Raw genomic sequence first — 19200 nt, 5'->3', positions numbered from 1 at the left:
GAGAGAGAGAGAAAGAGAGAGAGAGAGAGAGAGAGAGAGAGAGAGAGAGAGAGAGAGAGAGAGTTATGGGAAGATGTAGGGTAGAGTTTCCAGTAGACACAGGCAGAAGAAAGATGAACATGCCATGTTAAAGAAAGATACTGAGCCTGAGCCACATGGTAGAATGTAGACAAGTAATATAGACTAATTTAAGTTGTAACAGCTAGTAAGTAACAAGCCTAAACTATTAGCTGAGCATTTAAAATTAATAATAAGTCTCTGTGTGGTTATTTGGGAGCTGGCTGGTGGGACAGAAAGTATTCCTAAAAGTGGTATCCAATGTCTGGCCATGAACATTCACATTAAACATGAGGAAGTTTAAAAAAATAATTCAGGGTATGGATTCAAATGCAGCTTCCTGATGACTGGGGTCTCTTTGATAGGCTCAACATAGAGAAACCACCTGCAGGCTGGAGCCAGTTGAGAGAGTCACATGCCAATGTCATGTACTATGCTGGGCCCTACTGGTGGTTGACATAGCATTTTAAGATTCATTTAATTTGTTTAAAGAACATTCGAGATATTCAATAAAGGCAGATCTAAACAAACAAACAAACAAAAAAAAAAAAACTGTGAGCAGGTTATATTGTGCTTAAAAAATGTTTCTAAGAAAGAAATCTAGTACTTGGAAAATGTCCAGAGATCTACAAGGATGAGCCTGACTAACAAGCTAAGCAATAGTGAAGAGGCTACCTTAAATGTCCTTCCAAGATGAGATTGATGACTACCTTATATGCCATCCTAGAACTTTTATGTAGTAACTGATGGAAGCAGAAGCAGATACCCACTGCTGAATGCTGAACCAAACACCTGCAATTCAGTTGCAGAGAGAGAGGGAAGAGTGATGAACAAAGAGGTCAAGACCAGGCTGGAGAAAACCACAGAAACAAGGGGTAGCTCATGGACCCAGTCTGACAGCTGGGAAACCAGCATAGGGCCTACCCAGACTCCCTGATTGTGGGTGTTTGTTAGGAAGACTGGGCAGTCTATGGGGCCTTTCAGAATGGATCAGTATTTATCCCTAGTATAAGAATGGACTTTGGGAGCCCATTACACATAGATGGATAATCCCTCAGCCTAGACACATGGAGGAGTGCATAGGCCCTACTCCAAATGATATGACAGACTTTGAAGACTCCCCATGGAGTATGCTCCCTGGGGAGCAGAAAGGGAATGGGATAGGGATTGGTGGAGGGAACAGGGAAGGATGGGAGGATGTAGGAACTGGGACTGACATGCAAAACAAGCTTGTTTCAATTTTAAATTTAAAAAATTATCAAAAAAAATAAAAAGGATATAGTCAGAGGTAAAAAGTAGTTTAAAACTAATAAATTCTTTAAAAAGAAAAGTATATAATAATAATAATAATAATAATAATAATAATAAAGAATAATAATAAAGAATAAGCCATGTGGATATGTGCAATATACAGGGAGTCTGGATACTGTATGATGTCACAAAATTTTTTTATTGCTGATGAATGATTAATATTTGCTGATAGACTTTGGATTATGGAAAATGCTAAATTAAACTAAAATATATATTTTAGAAATGTCTTAACTTCAAAGTGCAAGTCAAAAATATATTATGTTGGGGAAAACATTATTTTATTTCAACAGGAAGTGAAAGATTGTGAATTCATTCAAGGTTAAAGAGGATCAGGTTTGATTTTTGGGAAGGCCCTCTAAATATTCTGGCTACTGACAATAAACCTAGAAAAGCTAACCCACAGGTGATGTATATTTTTCCTGCTCAAACACAAAACAAAACAAAAAAATCAACTTTGACTTGTGTACAGTGTATAGCCTTGTATAAATGCAGATATGTATGTTACCCTTGGAAACTTTTCGTGTTTTCAGAGTAATGGGAGCAGACACCAAAGAAAACAATTGGCCCAGGTGATCCATCATCTCAGAATGCCTCTGTTGCAGTTTCCTCAGAGTTCTGCATTTAAAATAGCTTCAAGGCTGATGATTCAGATTGTCCAGCCTCATAGATTTTCCAGCCAGGATTTGACAGTTATCCTGATTTTTTTTAGGGTCTTCCAAAGTTCCCCTGGACAACAAGAAGCAGTCTAGAGAAAACAATACCCACATTCCAAAGAGATGGGGTGATTATTTTTTATTTTGTTTTTGTTTTGTGGTGGTGGTGGTTGTTGTTATTCAGTGGGTTTGGGATGTTTGTCCTCATTTGAGGGGACTCGCAAATGCTGGTAATGGTCAGTAAAAGGATAAACTAAATACTTAGTTTCAAGAATCTCTTTCTAAAGGAAAAAAGGAGGATTCAGTATAGAAATGATAAAATAATAGATTATTGAATCTACTTTTATCCAAAGAGCATATTTAATCTGAAGATATTTTACATAGGACTGAATTTTGGTTTATTGATGCATATTTAAAGTTATTTGTGTTATAAAATGTGTATGGTTCTACTTTATTTTAGAGTATTGTGCTTCCACTGCTCATTTTAAAATGCAATGAATAATTAAGAAACATGGGTTAGAAGTTAGTCACCTATAATAACCAAACTGATAGTCATATTAGATATGTTTTCAAGGTTAAATAGATAGATGGTCTTCAAACACTTCAAAGATATTCAGAAGATGGCATTTAAAATGTTTAATAACCTGAGGCTTTTTCATGACAGTGAGATATATCTGCTCCTGACAGCACCATTTTACTTCAAAAGAAGATGATGGGAATTGAATAACCTCCATATGGAGATGACTGTCTTTGTGACAAAAGCTAGTAATATTGGCAAGAAACTGCCCTTGCCTCAACTGTAACAGTATGCTGTCCAAACTGCATAAACAAAACACAAAAGAAAGTGACTGCAAAATTTTGCCAAGGCAGGGTAAGAAAGTTATTTCACGTGGTAGTTACTTATACTATTGGAAAAAATATATCAACTCAAAACACAAAATGTAGTTATACTCAGTCCAGTTTTCAAAAGCAAAAAACATTTCTGTCCCACTGTCCAGCCCCCAAATAACCATAAAAAGAATTATTATTAATTACAAATGTTTGACTGATAGCTAATAAGTAACTACTATATAAAATGATTTTTATTGCATTTTTAACATTGAGACTGTTGGGTTTCCTACAACCACTCATAGAAAGTAACTATAAACAAAATTACTTTCTCTTCTTTTTTTATTGCAATGTTAAGTGTATAAATTCAAATACACATTATTCTCACTCTTCTACTTCATTCACTGTCACAAAATCTGTTTTCATATTTCACTCTGTATTCCCACAGTCTTAAAAGGTGAATTTTCATTTGCTTCATTGGAATGAGAAAGAGCACATGCAAAAGAAATAGCTTGCCTTACTCAAATACTTATTCTATTTACCATTCAACAACTGACATCTTATTACTCTCCTCAAGAGACTAACTGGCTTCATTAAGGCTTATATAAAAGTTTCAAATTTTTCTACAAAAGTAGCATTGATTAGTCAAAACAAGGAAAAGAAAATTAGCCTTACTCTGTTAAACATTAACATCTGAGAAAATTACTTAATAACTCTACATCAAAATTTAATTTACATAATCAAACTATGGCAGTATTCCATGTACTATTCATTTACATTTTCCTCTCTCATTATGAGAATTAAATAAAATTGATATGATTATACTCTACTTAATTTACAATCAAATTTCAAAAATGAAAAAGGCATTTTTTCAATATTTAAAATTCAATCTTTAAAGACATAACTGTTGTTTTAAATCAGTTAAATGTATAAACTAATTATAAAAGGATATTTTCAAATACTGTGTTTTCTCTCTTTTACATAATGTAATATGTATTATATTTCTTCAGTTAATGCCATTTATCTTATTCACTTTTCATCTACATTAGAAAATTAATTACTTTTCAGAGCTTGACACAATTTAGCCAAGCTGCAATAGAAATCACAAACATAAATTCTCTTTAAAAACATATAGGATTTTTACACATAGAGCAGAGGATTACCAGCCTACAGTCTGCACTGCCAGAAAAGCTAGGAAACAAGGAGGACCCTAAGAGAGACACGCATGGTACCCTATAGAAGAGGAAAGGGACAAGATCTCTCAAGGAAATTGGGAGCACATGGGGAAAGGAGGAGTTAGGAGGAAAAAGAAAGGAGAGGTGGGCATGTGAGAGCAGCAAGATTGAGTCAGGGAAAGAATAGAGGAGAACAAGAAAAGAGATACCATAATAAAGTGAGCTACTATAGGTTTTAAGAGAAACCTGGCACAAGGCAAATGTCCAGTGATCTATAAGGATTACCCAACTAAATCCAAGCAATAGTAGAGAGGCTACCTGGAATGCTCCTCCACAATATTGAGATTGATGACTACCTTATGTTCTATCCTAGAGCGTTCATCTAGTAACTGAGGGAAGCAGAAACAGACACCCATAGTTAAATATGGATCCAAACTCCTGGAATCTACTTGCAGAGAGAGAGGAGTGATGAGCACAGGGGTCAAGACTAGGCTGGAGAATCCCAAGAAACAGCTGACTTGAACAAGGGGGAGCTCATGGACTCCAGTCTGATATCTGGGACACCAGCATTGGACTGACCCAGAGTCCCTGAATGTGGGTCTCAGTTAACAGGCCTGGGCAGTCTACCAGACCTCTGACAGTGAGTGGAACCGAGATGTATGCCTGGTGCACGAAAGGGAGCACATTCCACATAGAGGGATACACCTTCAGTCTATACACATGGGGTAGGGCCTAGGCCCTGCCCCAAATCATATGACAGACTTTGAAGACTCCCCATGAAGGCCTTACCCTCCCTGGGGAACAGAAAGGGAATGGGAAGTTGGCGGGTGGAGGGTGGGGAGGGGAGGGTGGGAGAGTATGGGAACTGGGATCTATATGCAAAACAAGCTTGTTTCAAATATAAAACTATTTTTAAACATAAAAAATATAAAATATATAAAAAATATTTGCCAAGAATACAACTAAGTTAAGAAAAAAAGAAATCAACTTTTGACTCCAAATAAATTAATAAATCTCAAAAAAGTTAATTTTTTGAAGTTTGATACATAAGTAACAATTCTAGTAATATTTATATCATATGAGTATATTGTTAAAATTGTATCTCTTTGCAGTTGTTGTAAGGATTGACCTCTTATACATAACAAATTAATGCAACATCTAAACTGTAAATAAATTATAATCCATGGTTTTTGTTTCTTACACTATGAAATGTTCCTGAATCTCTCTTCTTATAGAAATGAACTATAACTGAAAGATAAATTACCAATTGATGAACGAACACAGGTATACTACACGCCTATCTAGATCTCTGGAATACTTTGTGACATGTATTAAAATATATTTTTAATTATACTGTAAATTATATGAATAGTATTTTCCGAGTTTACATACTAAGAAATTTGGATGCAACTGTTACTATTGTCTACGTAGTAATTAATAATCTTGGACTCAAGTCTTCAGATTCCTACTTTAGAGTTTCTAAAAAAAATGTAACTTAAAAATAATGCCAGATTTATTTCTTAATGCCTTCAGTAATTTTAATTATTCTTAAGTAAAGAGTTTCTACGCAATTTCTAATACATTTCTAACAAATCCTTTTCATCATGTTATCTTGAATCTTAATAAACAGAGTACTTGGTATTAAATGAATGAATTTCCTACATTCTCACTTAGGCTATAAAATAATCCATGAAAAGAAACTTTCTCAGCATAATCCCTTAGACTCTGGAAGCTATTATGTATATTTTAGACTTGCTATAGATACAAGATCACTATAATAATCGAAATGTGAACCAGAGATATCTGGTTTTAGATCTGAGGTGCAACAGCTTAGCAGACATAAATTCTTTACAACAGGAAAAAGATTAACACTATGAAAATTAGATATTTATTGAACTCACGAGAATTGTAGCCACAGGTAAAATGGTTGCCATGCAGAACAGAGTGATACTTAAATCTCATAAAAGCTGTGAGTTGCCTGCCTAAAGTCTCTAGATCACACATTAAAACAAACAGGCTCTTTATTATCTGTTCTGAGATACTTTGAAAGTTGTAGCCTGGGTTGACCCTGAGGCCATTTTCCCTCTCATTTTTAATCAAGCCCTATTGTAGTCAACACTTCACCCCAGCACATTATTTCAATGCAAATGTATTTTTTATTTTTATTTGTTTTATATAACCAAGTCTATTTAAGTGAAAACATACATTTATAGACAATATTTGGGAATTTGGGCATAGTTCTTTCCAAACTACTCCTGCTGGTAAGGGACATTGTCATGGGGGATTCTAAGAAGATGCAGAAATCCTGGCTGTAGTCTGTAAGGCTTCTTTGTCCAGCTGTTTTGAATGTAGGATCACCTGGTACTGTTTCAGGCGGTCTGGCTTGATCAAACCACATTAGTCTGGAAGGAATCCACAGCTTTTCATTTTCTGTGGAAACACAAAATAATAAATTAAATTTAAATATGCAAATGTATTGATTCAGAACTATAGTTCTGAATTACCACACACATCCAGATATGGTGCACTGTCATCAGTGCCTACTGAGATGACTCACATTAGTTGAACCATGAAGTTGCTAGCTTTTTCATTCTCCCACTCCCTTGCCTCCCGGAGAAACCACATTTAAAGCTTGTTCTCAGTATTTTCTCCATCCATATTCCTTGAGCCCTGGCCCTTCCTTGTTGGCATGAATCCATTACAGCAGAAACATTGTGTCTTTCATGATCTCAGAATTGACTACATAACAATCCTCAAGTATTGGCAGCTACAATGATAGCATTTTATCACAAAATTCTCTTTCCTTGGTAGTTTGGCTGAGGCAAATGAAAGTTAATTATTCTAGTATTAATTAATAATATAGCAAAGCACACAGGACACCTCTCTCTCTACATATATATTATAGAAATAGATGTAGGTATAAATATAGACAGATATATATGTGTTATAGAATGAATACAATTAAAGACGATGCAGAAGAATCCAAGAAGTTTCAGAGGTGTGCTGAGAAAGATTCTGTATAGATAAGGTAATGAGCCATATCATTTCTGGGAGTGAATTATGCTACAGGTGAATACGGAGAGGGAAGTTGCGAACTCACTTGGTAAGTAATTCACTGAACTAAGTCAGGAGCAGGAACAAGCAATTCAGGTTGAGCTGTCAGGAGACAGCTCACTAATTTGTGTCAAAGGCAGTGAGCCAAGCTGATTCTGGGGTTCCTTTCCTTTTGGAGCCTTATCTTTGCAATGTTTAGTGTTCATCAGTGTATGGTGTCCAAGTGAGGTGTTATATCTTTTGCTATGCCTGGTGTGTCTGATAAATTGTTGGACCTGGTTTTTCCCTATGTTATTTCATTACACTCATGTTCCCTGGCAGCAGAGATTGCTGTGAGGAGGGTGGAGATCATACATCAGATATCCTGCATATCAGATATTTATATTATGATTCATAACATTAGCAAAATTAGAGTTATGAAGTCATATGAAATAATTTAGTGATTGGGAGTCACCACAACATGAACAACTCTAGTAAAAGATCACAGCATTAGAAAGGTTGAGAATCACTGCCCTACACTTTCAATTTTTTCAAATCAATGGAAAAAGTGTCTCCCTTTCTGTTCCTACTTGGAGCTTGTCATAATCATCCAGTTCCTTCTAGAAACTGTAACTATTATTTCAGGTGCTACTGACTTGTGATGTGTTAGTCCTTCAGTGCCCCAAGTATTGTGTTACTATACTATAGTAGTAGAGTAGTAGTAGCAGTAGTAGTAACAGACTGAAAGCAAGAATCTCCTCAGAGTCAATTCTTGGTGGGGCAACTATATCAATGAGGGTTTTACCTGTAGAGATCACATTAGAATCTCACAATGAGTAGACAGTATGAATGTCCTAGCAGTTTTGTCAGAAGGAAGGCTATTTTGAAATGGGGCAAGCCATTCTTTATAATAAAAGCCTTACTTGGGAAGACACTTCTTTAAATATGTTATATAAGGACAAGGCTCAGTAAAACAAATTTAGTCGGAAATACTCTCCTTTTCTCCCATGCCTCACCAGTGCACTGAAAGGCACCACAGTGAAAACAGCACAAAGCCATTTCAATGACATCTGTGGACACATACTCTGTCTGACTAGGACTCTTCATGAAAGTCCAAGACTAGAGGAGAAGTAAGAACAAAAAGCACTAAGGGAAGAAATTTAAAGCTGGCGGCAAACGTTAGACATAACCTATGCACCATGCAGATTAATGTAAAATCCTACCCCAGGTACCTATCAAGCTCAGTTCCAATTACCCTACATAGTATATAATTTCCAATAAAAAAATTGTGAGCCATTTTAAAAGATGAGGGAAATCAATGTGTATAACTCTAATCAAGTAGGATAGGTATCCAAAATTACACAATGAATTTCAACCATTATTTTAATGTGAAGAGATCTAATGTGAAAAGCTGATAATATATACCATTTACACATAGAGGGTTGGAAACTCTAAGATGAAAAGGGAATCCTTAGCATTAACTGTTAATATATCTTCAACATTTTTCTTTTGTTTTTGAGATTACAATATAATTACATCATTTCTTCCTTCCCATTCTCCATTCAAATCCACTCATATAACTCTCCTTACTCTCTTTTAAATTTGTGTTATGAGCACTACTCTCTCTCTCTCTCTCTCTCTCTCTATATATATATATATATATATATATATATATATATGTCACATTCATATATATACATATATATATGAACATGACATGGCCTTAGTAAAATCCGATTTAACCAGAATATATATATATATATATATATATATATATGTGTGTGTGTGTGTGTGTGTGTGTGTGTGTGTGTGTGCGCGCGCGAATGTGTGTGTGTAATCATCTATATTTATATTTATCTATATCTATATCATCTATGTTTTCCTAAATGTGACCTGATCAGTCTGGGTATTGTTACTTTTGTACATGTTTTCAGGGCTGACCTCTTGATATTGGATAGCCAGTTGTTATATTCCTCCCTAAGGAAAATTGTTTCTCCTACTCTCATTACTCCCTAGCTGCCTATAGTTCTTTGTGTAGGGTTGAGGCCTCTTGGCATTTTTCCCCATCTACTTTGACATGTTTATTGATGCCCTTGTTCAGCTTAAATTTATGCAGTCATATTGGTAATAGTTTGTTGGTGTTGTTTCTGACATTACTTGGGAACATAGTCTCACAAAAATCTCCCTGATTCTTTGGCCTTCACTATCTTTCTGCCTACTCATCTACAATTTTCTCTAAACCTTAAATGGAGAAACTGAAGATTGGAGACACTTAGATACATGAGAATGATGTTCAGACTCAAATAGACAGTGGCTTTCTTCATACATAATATTCTTAATGGCAGTGCAAATGGTGACTTAAATTTTACTGTGCATCAAGGTGACTGGAAGGCATACTAATACACAGAATGGTTTCCCTTTCCAAGAGTTTCTGGTTCATTACAACTAGAGTATGATTCTCAGTGTTGTATTTCTGACATTTCTTCAAGCAAACTTGAAATTGTCAAGCCCAGCACTTCTGTGAGAATCAATGCACTATGCTACATAAGCACTCTGTGTTTTTAAAATATGTAGGAATATTTTTAAATTGTCTTTACTTTTTCTGGAGAGAGGTGAAGGCCAAAATGAATGATAGGTCTTGAAAAGCCTTTTGTGATTAAAAATGTTTTAATAAGCTTATATTCTGTCCCCATAATTAAAAATCAAAATATTTTAGTATGCTTAATATTTCATGAATATTTTCTGGTAATTCTAATTGGGTATTTGTTCACCATTTCTTTATTATTCATGACAAAATCATAACTTTCTAAATATTTAATCTAATAAAAATACTCATTTTCACTGGAATTATAGGGCACATAACAATTTGGTTTAGATGTAGAAGGGGCCTTACATATTCCTCTCATGCTATTGTTTCTCATTGATTACACAAATTTCCTCTAAAGGCCACACAACACTGTGTTCTCTTTTATAATTTGTCGTAGATCAAACCTAAATGTTTTCTCTGGAATTCTGTAAATGACAGTTCAAGATACAACACTAGTGACCAATCTGCACCAAATCAGAGCCCTGCAGCCATCACTTTATGGTGTTCCCACTGCATTCTGTTACTAAAAAGGAGAAAATAAAAGAGAACTCTGATGTCAGCTCACTAATCATGAATCTATGCAACACTGACAGTTAATCTCCTGGTCCTGTTAATAGATGCAGGTACCTAAGGGGTTTAACATTTTCCTACTGGCTTAGTAAGAAGAAAAAGATTGAAGCAGAGGGAGCAATGGATAATTGCACAGCTTGCAGCTGTGGCAGCATCGCTTAGAGGGGAGGAAGCTCAAAGAGACAGGGAGACCAGGTGGAAATTCCTCATTAGCCATGCCAAAAGTTATCTACAAAGAAAATCTAAAGCAAGTTGTTTTTCAGGTGGAAGGGTGAGGCAGGGGGACTTCTATGAGGTTGAATGTTGTGTTGACTGCATAGTCATTCTGGGCTTCAGAATGAGACACTGTAGCAAAAATAATGTAAACAATAAAAATTAGCAAGTTTTTTCTGCCTGCCTCTGGTCTTGTCCTGCTGCTGCGCCAGCCCCAAATAATGCACAGAGACTATGTATTTGATATAATGCTTTTGGCCAGGAATTAGTTTCTTATCGGCTAGCTCTTTCTTAATTATTAACCCATTTCTATGTATTTCCACGTGGTCTTATCTTACCGGGGAGAGGCGGCTGGGGGTTCTGCTCTCTCCAGACTCTCCATCTTGACTCCTCCTTACTACTTCCTCTTTCCTCCTTGTCTCCTAGTCCCTCCTATCTTCCTTTCCTATTGGCCGACAGTGCTTTATTCATTAACCAGTATGAGAAACATATATGCAGAATGGCAACTCCCATCAAGCAGTTTGTTCAATTAATAACCCATATGAAATTTCTGTCAGTGGCCTTTCCCACTTTGTAAGTCAAAGGTCCTATTGCACTCATCTCCAAGAGCATGCCATTGAACATACACTACAAATTTTTGCAAAATTCTCTGGCTTTGCAAGATGTGTTGTAGTTAACAGTTCAGGAATATGAACCTCATATTTCTCAGATGCTTTGCAAACATATAAAGACATAAAGGTTGTGATACAGAAGTCATATATATGTACGCATTCTAAAGTCTATGTAACTTTTGGGGCTTTCTTTTTGTTTTTCCAGTTAGAATTAAATGGGTAGGTATTCTTTACTGTTAAAATAAATTCCCTAACAAAGAGAAACATTACTTTAAAAATAACTTTAGCTAAAGAAAGAAATAAGTTATATAACCTAGGGCAAGGCTTGCACATTAATTAAAACTACTATTTAAAAACTTCACCAGTGGCAACAATCTTCAGGAACTGTTAGATAATGCAAATACAGTTCTACAAGAAATACATGAAGCATGTTAATACTTGCTAGTTTACCTACTCAGATTCCTTATATTTAGAAAACTGAGAGTGGGTGGTAGATAATAAGAGATAAGTAATGTGGTGACTCAAGTGATAATTTGCACCATAGTCTCCAGTATTTGAATGTTTAGTCCCCAGTGGGTAGAACTCTTTGGGAATGTAGAGAAAGTATGGCTTCGTTGGAGAAGGTGTGTCATGAGGGTAGGCAAAAGCCTATTCCATTCCCAGTGAGCTGTTAGTCCCCTCCCCCCAACCCCTAAGTGTGTGTGTGTGTGTGTGTGTGTGTGTGTGTGTGTGTGTGTGTGCGTCCTTCCAGATTGTGGATATATGTAATCTCTCAGCTACTGCACCAACACCATGTCTACTTTGCCTACTGCCCTGCTTCCTGCCATTAGGATTACAATGATTACAGACTGTAAATCCCAATATACTCTTCTATAAGTTGCCTTGGTCATTGCACAGCCAAAACAACTGATGTCTATTAAACTATAAATGGAAGTTTTTGTCATTTAGAAAGAATAAGACTTCCCTCAGAAGATTCTGAAAAAGATTGCACAGGTCATAAACACCTGAGATAATTAGAAATTAGGGAATTTTCAATGTTGTAGAACATTACCAAGTTGCCATCTAAAAAAGCATTCACAGTCTCCACTTGTGTTTGAAAATTACTAAGGATATGTCAGTGTTATGGTGTCATATACTAAGGAAAGAAAATTCCTCATTTGGCCATGACCAAGCTCATGTTTGGATTCTCTGCTATTTTTTAAATATATTTTTTTTTATATCAGAAGCAAGTTTATTTTACATATCAATCCCAGTTCCCCCACCCTCCCTTCCTCCCTTGTTATCCCTGTCTTTTGTCTGTTTGTAGTTTGTGCTTACTTGTCTGGCTGTGTCTATGTCTGATGTATCTATGAGTATGATTGTGTCCATATCACTCTCAGTGAATTTATCTAACTATGAATAGGTCAGTCCCCAATCAAGAGATTTTTCCCTACATTTATTGAATAACACAGAAAAAGAAAAACACTAAAGGAAGGAATGAGGAATTCTTTACAGAAATCTTAAACAGAGTGTTGTAAGGGATTAAGATTTTAAGTTACTTTACTAACCCCAACTGATTAAGAATAGCATATAATACTATAAGCATACACTGTCAGCCTATATCCAACAGTCATTTCAATATTTGAGGTGGATATTTGCTGTGTAAATTTGATTTTCCACCAGTAGGCTGCTTTCAGCTCATATACACATGTATTACTCTCAGTCAGAGGTATGGAAGAGTACATAATTTAAGAATAAAACTATGCATTAGTTTAGGCTACAAAGGCTGATTATTTTGGAAATCCAAGGCATCTAAAGTTGGTTGTTATATTGTTCTCTTAAAGGTAGGTTAAACAAATAGCAGATGACAAAGCAGGATATCAGACCATCTCAAGTGACATCAAAGTATATTATTAACTCAGCTGTGAGATCTAGCACAATTCTCAGCCTCTATTAAAGTTATATAATTTCAATAAATTGTATCACTATATCCACCTAGCACATATAGTTTCTATTGTCCACATTTCAGGCAACAGTTGAATATATAAAAACTTGTCAATATAAAATGTAGGGGAGATAGACTGGTCCTTCTCCCTCTCCTTTATTAATAAAAGAGGCCAGTAAGAGAAAAACATGATAAATTTGAGTAACTAGTATGTTGCTGGTTTGTTTGCTTTTGTTTTTCAGCACATTACAAATCAGAAAAACCGGGAAAGGGACCCTTATTTGATATGACCATCAGGTTGGTCATATCTCTAGAGCATTTCAATTAATGATATGAAGGTGATCAGCCCACTGTTGGGAAGGTGGTTCTGAGCTGTACACAAATGCAGGTTGAACAAGCCATGTGGGACAAATCAGTAGGCTGCATTCTTTCATTCCATTTTACTCCTTATTTCTAGGCGCCTTCCTTGAATTCCTGACTTGCTTTTCTTGATGACAGATTATACTATTTAAGACTTTAAATAAATACTTTCCTCCCCAATGTGGCTTTGGGTCATGGTATTTTATCACATCAATTAAAAGTAGCTAATACCACCCAACCAATTTTATAAAATAGCAAAGCTTTCAGATTTGTAAATGTGGATGGAAAATGTGGTGTGATGCCATAGTAACACTTAGTAGGAAAGTCTCACCAAATCTATCTGCTATATTCTTCTCAACCCCTCTGTACAGCATTTTCTCAACCTGAATATGAAGCAAAACTCTATAAATTGAGGATCTTCAGTTCTGTAAACAGATGAGGTAAGTTGGAGAATTTCTTGATTCTTATTATTACCTCCAAGACATAAAATTAGTTTAAGTTTTACTTGCTAGGGAAGATGGGATCTGGTTTTTATGGCCTGCTTTGGGGAAGAAAATTATTGTTTCTGTGTTTAAAAGTCATGGGTGTATACTATTGTGTGACTGCTGGTGGACACTAAGCCACATAATGACTTTGAGTGTCATTCCACAGATGAAAGGATCCCTCATTAGCCAAGAAATGAACAAATAGGCTAGTCTGGATAGTCTGCAAGCCACCAGTATCATTTGTAAACCACTGCCTCATTTTAAAATGTTTTTAAAACCTCTTTCAATATATTATTTTTTCTTTCTATATACTTGTTTTAAACTCTTCTTATGCCTGTCACTGGTTTGTGCCTTTCTACTTAATTTTGTGTTACCTATTTAATTATTTAAGAACTTTGTTTAAGTAAATCAAAGTTATTGGGTGTGAATTTTTATTTCACTCATTTCTGTCTATATATTAATTACTCTGTTGTTTACAATTTTGAGGTATATTAATTTTAAAATACGTATATCTGTTTAAGTAACATCTATCTTCTCTTTGAAATGTAGGTTTCTTATCTTTAATGTGAAGCCTATATAATACAGTTCAGAAAATTTTATGAGTTAAATATCATAAAGACAATAAGATACTTAAAATGCTTTAACTTTTAAATACAATCTTCAAATGTAAGCATTTAGGTGTAAGAATTTTTGTACAATAGGTAAAATTAAGTACACAGATGAACAGAATATACTCTCTAGTTAAACATTTGCTTTTTGTTGTTATGTCCAGAAGAAGTTACCAACCTTGATTTTATCACTCACTACTTTGTGGTAAGAGGGATGTCATCAGAATGTCTGGAACATATTTTAATGATAATTTATAAATGTTTACTTATTTGCCATTTTTCTTCAACAATGGCTAATCATACATCATCTGATCTTGATTATATGAATGAGCATAAGGTCACTGAATTATTGTACATTATGAAAGATCTGAATTACTGAGAAGCAAAAATAATGCAAAGATAAAACTGTGAATAGGAAAGATTAGAAATGGATTGTTAATGCTACAAATGTAGAGTAGTCACATATACAAATACACAAGGACACAAACATACACACACATATGTGCAATACACATACAAATAAAGTTACATATATAAGTACATAAATCTATACACACAAACATACATACACACATATGTGCAACACATATACAAATAAAGTTACATGATAAGTTACACACATTTACACATACACACACACACACACACACACACACACACACACAAACACACTGAACTTGCCACCCTGTCCTTTTTAATCTCTAGTAAGTAAAAATTCAGTTTATATGTCATTCTTGGCTACAAAGAACCATGGGAGAATAATTCTTCTAAGTCACAACTATCTCAAGGGGATCAAATGACTTTGACTATTAGAGTAAAGCACATTCACTGTTTGAATGAAAATGTATTCACAAATATGGAAATATAAATATTAACTGATGTTAGTAAAAAGCTTTTCTTAAATTATTATTTGGTTGGATTGGTTTTTTTGTTTGTTTGTTTTGTTTTGTTCTTCAAGACAAGGTCTCCCCACCACCATATAACTCTAGCTACCATTGAACTCACTATGTAGAACAAGCTATTCTAGAAGTCACAGGTCTTGGAATTAAATATGTGTGCCACCATGCCCCATGGCATTAATATAAAGTTTTATAGTAAGATACAATAAAATGAGCACATGTTCTATATTGTATGGACAAATTCACATTCACTTGTATAATATAGACCTCATCTCAGTTGCCTCCAAAATCAGGACTGTCAGTGTTAAGCTGAAGAAGACTATGCCAAGATTGTGGAGATGTCTGACCTATGATGAAGCAGCAACAGATGTAAGGAGAGCAGTCTGTAGAAAACAATGGTATGAATTTATTGTATTTGCTGAAGACTTTTGCATATATATATATATATATATATATATGATATAGATATAGATATAGATGATATAGATGATATAGGTATAGATATAGATATAGATATTCCATATATATTCCATTAAATATATAGAGAGCACACACATATATGTGTGTATATGTATGTCCATATATATGTTTCCATTGAAGTATTTTCTTTTTAATCTGAATCAGAGGGGGAAAGCCAATGACACCAATGTACCGAAAAATTAAGGGTTTGTGGTCTTTTCAAATTGAAGCATTTGTAAATAAGCAATTCTCTGAACTAGGTAGCTTACTAATACTATAACAATGAGCACTATTTAATCTACATTTCAAACTATTTTTTGTTGGAGAAGTTCCAGTTGTGAATACTTGTTTCTATTACACACTTTTACTCTCAGGTCTTTGCAATGACTGATAACAGCTTGGTCAACTGAAAGCTGTCATAATCACAAATTGCCACACACCGTCCAAGTTGTGAAATTACTTTGTTCAACATTAATTCTATTGTTTTCAATGTATTTGAACCAAGGCAAATTATGCCGAATATACTTCATCAAACATTAAATTTTAGTTTAGAAATGTCATCCTAAAAAGGAGTCTTCGAACAGTATGAGAAACAAAAATAATAGTCCCCATTGAGGGTATGCATAGTTTGATTGCATCATATTATACCATATTCAAGTTACGTCACTGGGAGGCCTGCCCTTTTCTGAAGGGAAATGAAGTAACAGTGGATATGGAGAAGAGGGGAGGTGGGAGGGTCTTGGAGGGGAAGAAGGAGGTGAGGCTGTGGTAAGGATGTATTTATGAGAGAAGAAATTTTTAATAAAATAAAAGTAAAAAAATATAAAACTTACTTTTTTCTTGTTGAAATGGCTTTTTAGTTTAGGAGACATAATTCAATGTTTACCTAAAGGACTGGATTAGTAAAACAGACTTAGCTGACTTATATTTAACTGAAAGGAACAACTTTGTACTGATGATGTCTGCTCTGAGACTAGAGCAGGGTCTGACAACGGCTACGTGAATGGTGGATTCTTTTGATATCCTGGCTATACAGTAAGTTTGTCCTTTTCAGGAATAAGAATGTGTTATTGTTACTAAGATACATTTTGATATTTCTTGATAAAACGTTCATTCAAAATAGTATTATAATACATTTGTAAAAGTGAAGAATACTGAGTAATAGTTGATTTCTGGAAAGGTTTCTTGTCTTCTCCCATAGTTTCATTATGTATATTCTAATTACATCATAAGAAAGACAAGTTTTCGATTTGTCATTCATCTTATGTTTACTTTTACTTCATTATTTTCTACATTGAAGTTTACTCTCAATTTAATTCTACTTTGTTTACCACTATTTTTTGTTTCAATTTCTTAGTTATTGGGATGAATGCTTGATTAAACTAAAAGTCTTTATTTTTTTTATAATACATAGGTATATTTCTTACCAAGTTATATTCATCTCATTCCCTTCTACTTTGATTTGGTCTAATATTATAACCCACGCTATCATCCATTCATCTTTGTAACCATGTTTAATAATTAAAATATCGATTTTTGATATTTAATTGTTTTCTACTTTAAGTTCAAAATGTTTAAACAATAATTATTAATATGACATATTCATACATGTGCAGATATGTGTTTATTTTACAGGATGCTTACAATTTCATTTATACCTTATGTAACTATAACTTTGTAAGACAAATCCTAGGCATTTCTATATAGAGTATACAAATACTTGCATAATATTGTTTAGTCTTACATTATTGCAAACTTTTGTTTTATATATCTATTTTGTTAGTTCCATGTTAGTCTAATGCTGTTACATAATCCAGATTAATTAAACCTATTCTGTTAGTAATTAAGTACATTTTAAAAATCTGGTACAACCTTTAATAAAAATTGTAAAACTAAATGTTTCAACAATTTTACTTTATTAATGTAACAAAAAAATCATTCATTTTGATTACATGTACTTCTATTTTATATTTCTTCATATTAAACATCTTACTAAAGAATTTTTGGTATATTTCTCCTAGATAATATTCAGATCTGATATAACTTATACATAATGTATATTATTTAGAGCATTTTTGAATATATATTTTGCTAATTTAAGGGAAATGTGTGATTTGTAACACACTTACATAATATATTCCAATATCTATTTTTCATCTTCACTATTACTCTTATTTGAAGAAAATGTTGCTATTACCTCTCCATAACATATATATTAACTTCAATGGCACATTGTTCATTGATATATATATATATATATATATTTACAAGAATTAATGTGTGGCTATTCACTGGACTTTTTTGTATTGTTCCTCTTTGTCATATATTCTTGCTTGCATTAGATACATGATAGATGTCAATGTCCCATTGAATAAATTAAGAGTCAGTCTTCAAGATGGTGTTACTATTTGTAATTTCATGTACATGTTATTATGAATATTAGTTTACTAGTTATATAGTCATGACAATTAACTTTTATTACAGAATATAATAAATTTGTCAAAGTTTAATATACTTAATGATAAAATTTAGAATATTTTTTTAACTTCTAAATAATTTTATGTACCTTTAAAATATTTCAATTTTCAGTAGGCTACCTTAGGGTAGGTCAAGATCACTTCACATATGAATGATGTGTTTCAGAAAATATTACTCACATGTAAATAACTGTAGGTGCCTATGCACACACTGATGCAGGTTAAACTTCATCACTCCCTGCTGATGAACTTTCATCATCCTCTTTTTCTATTATCTGACTTTCTGGGCTTGACATTTTTCCTGTTATTTTAGTTCTCTGGCTTTATTCTTTCCATTTATAGTCATCCCTTTCTTTTTCTTAGAATGTACTGGTGAGTATAAAGGGATCCATGGGCTCTCAGTATAGATGCAAACAAAAAAGTCTGCTTTCTAAATAGGTGAAGTAGACATATTGTCTAGACTATAATTGCAGCCTTGGCAGCTTCACTGTCTGTGCTAAACTTGTCTAGGGATACCAGGAACTTAAAAATTATTTTAAATGGCTTGCTTTATGTATTGAGTCAGGATCCTTAGATACAGAGATTAAAGTGGAAGTTACTGTGAATGAAAGGGAATTACTACATAAGATCTCAGATAGAACCACTTAGGAGCTAGAGAGAGTGTGAGAAATGCTGACCAGTATACAAGTAAGTGCCTGATGAGTGTGGCTTCAGTAGAACACCTCAGGGAATTTTGGTCCATGTGTAGCAATGGATATTCTTGCTGAATTGTAGGTAGTATGGTGGACTTTTTGTAACCTATCTTTCCATAATTGAATATAGGCTTAGTGTTACAATTTAAGGGATTTCCAGAGAAGTCTCTCCAAATGCTCACAGGTGATCTGAGATATCATTAGAAGATACAAGTAATCCTTTAGGAACACTTGTGCTGCTGAGGGAGGGAACACCAT

This window comes from Phodopus roborovskii, unplaced genomic scaffold (genome assembly GCF_943737965.1).
Source record: "Phodopus roborovskii unplaced genomic scaffold, PHOROB, whole genome shotgun sequence".
NCBI lineage: Eukaryota > Metazoa > Chordata > Mammalia > Rodentia > Cricetidae > Phodopus > Phodopus roborovskii.
Note: the sequence above shows the minus strand (reverse complement) of the source record.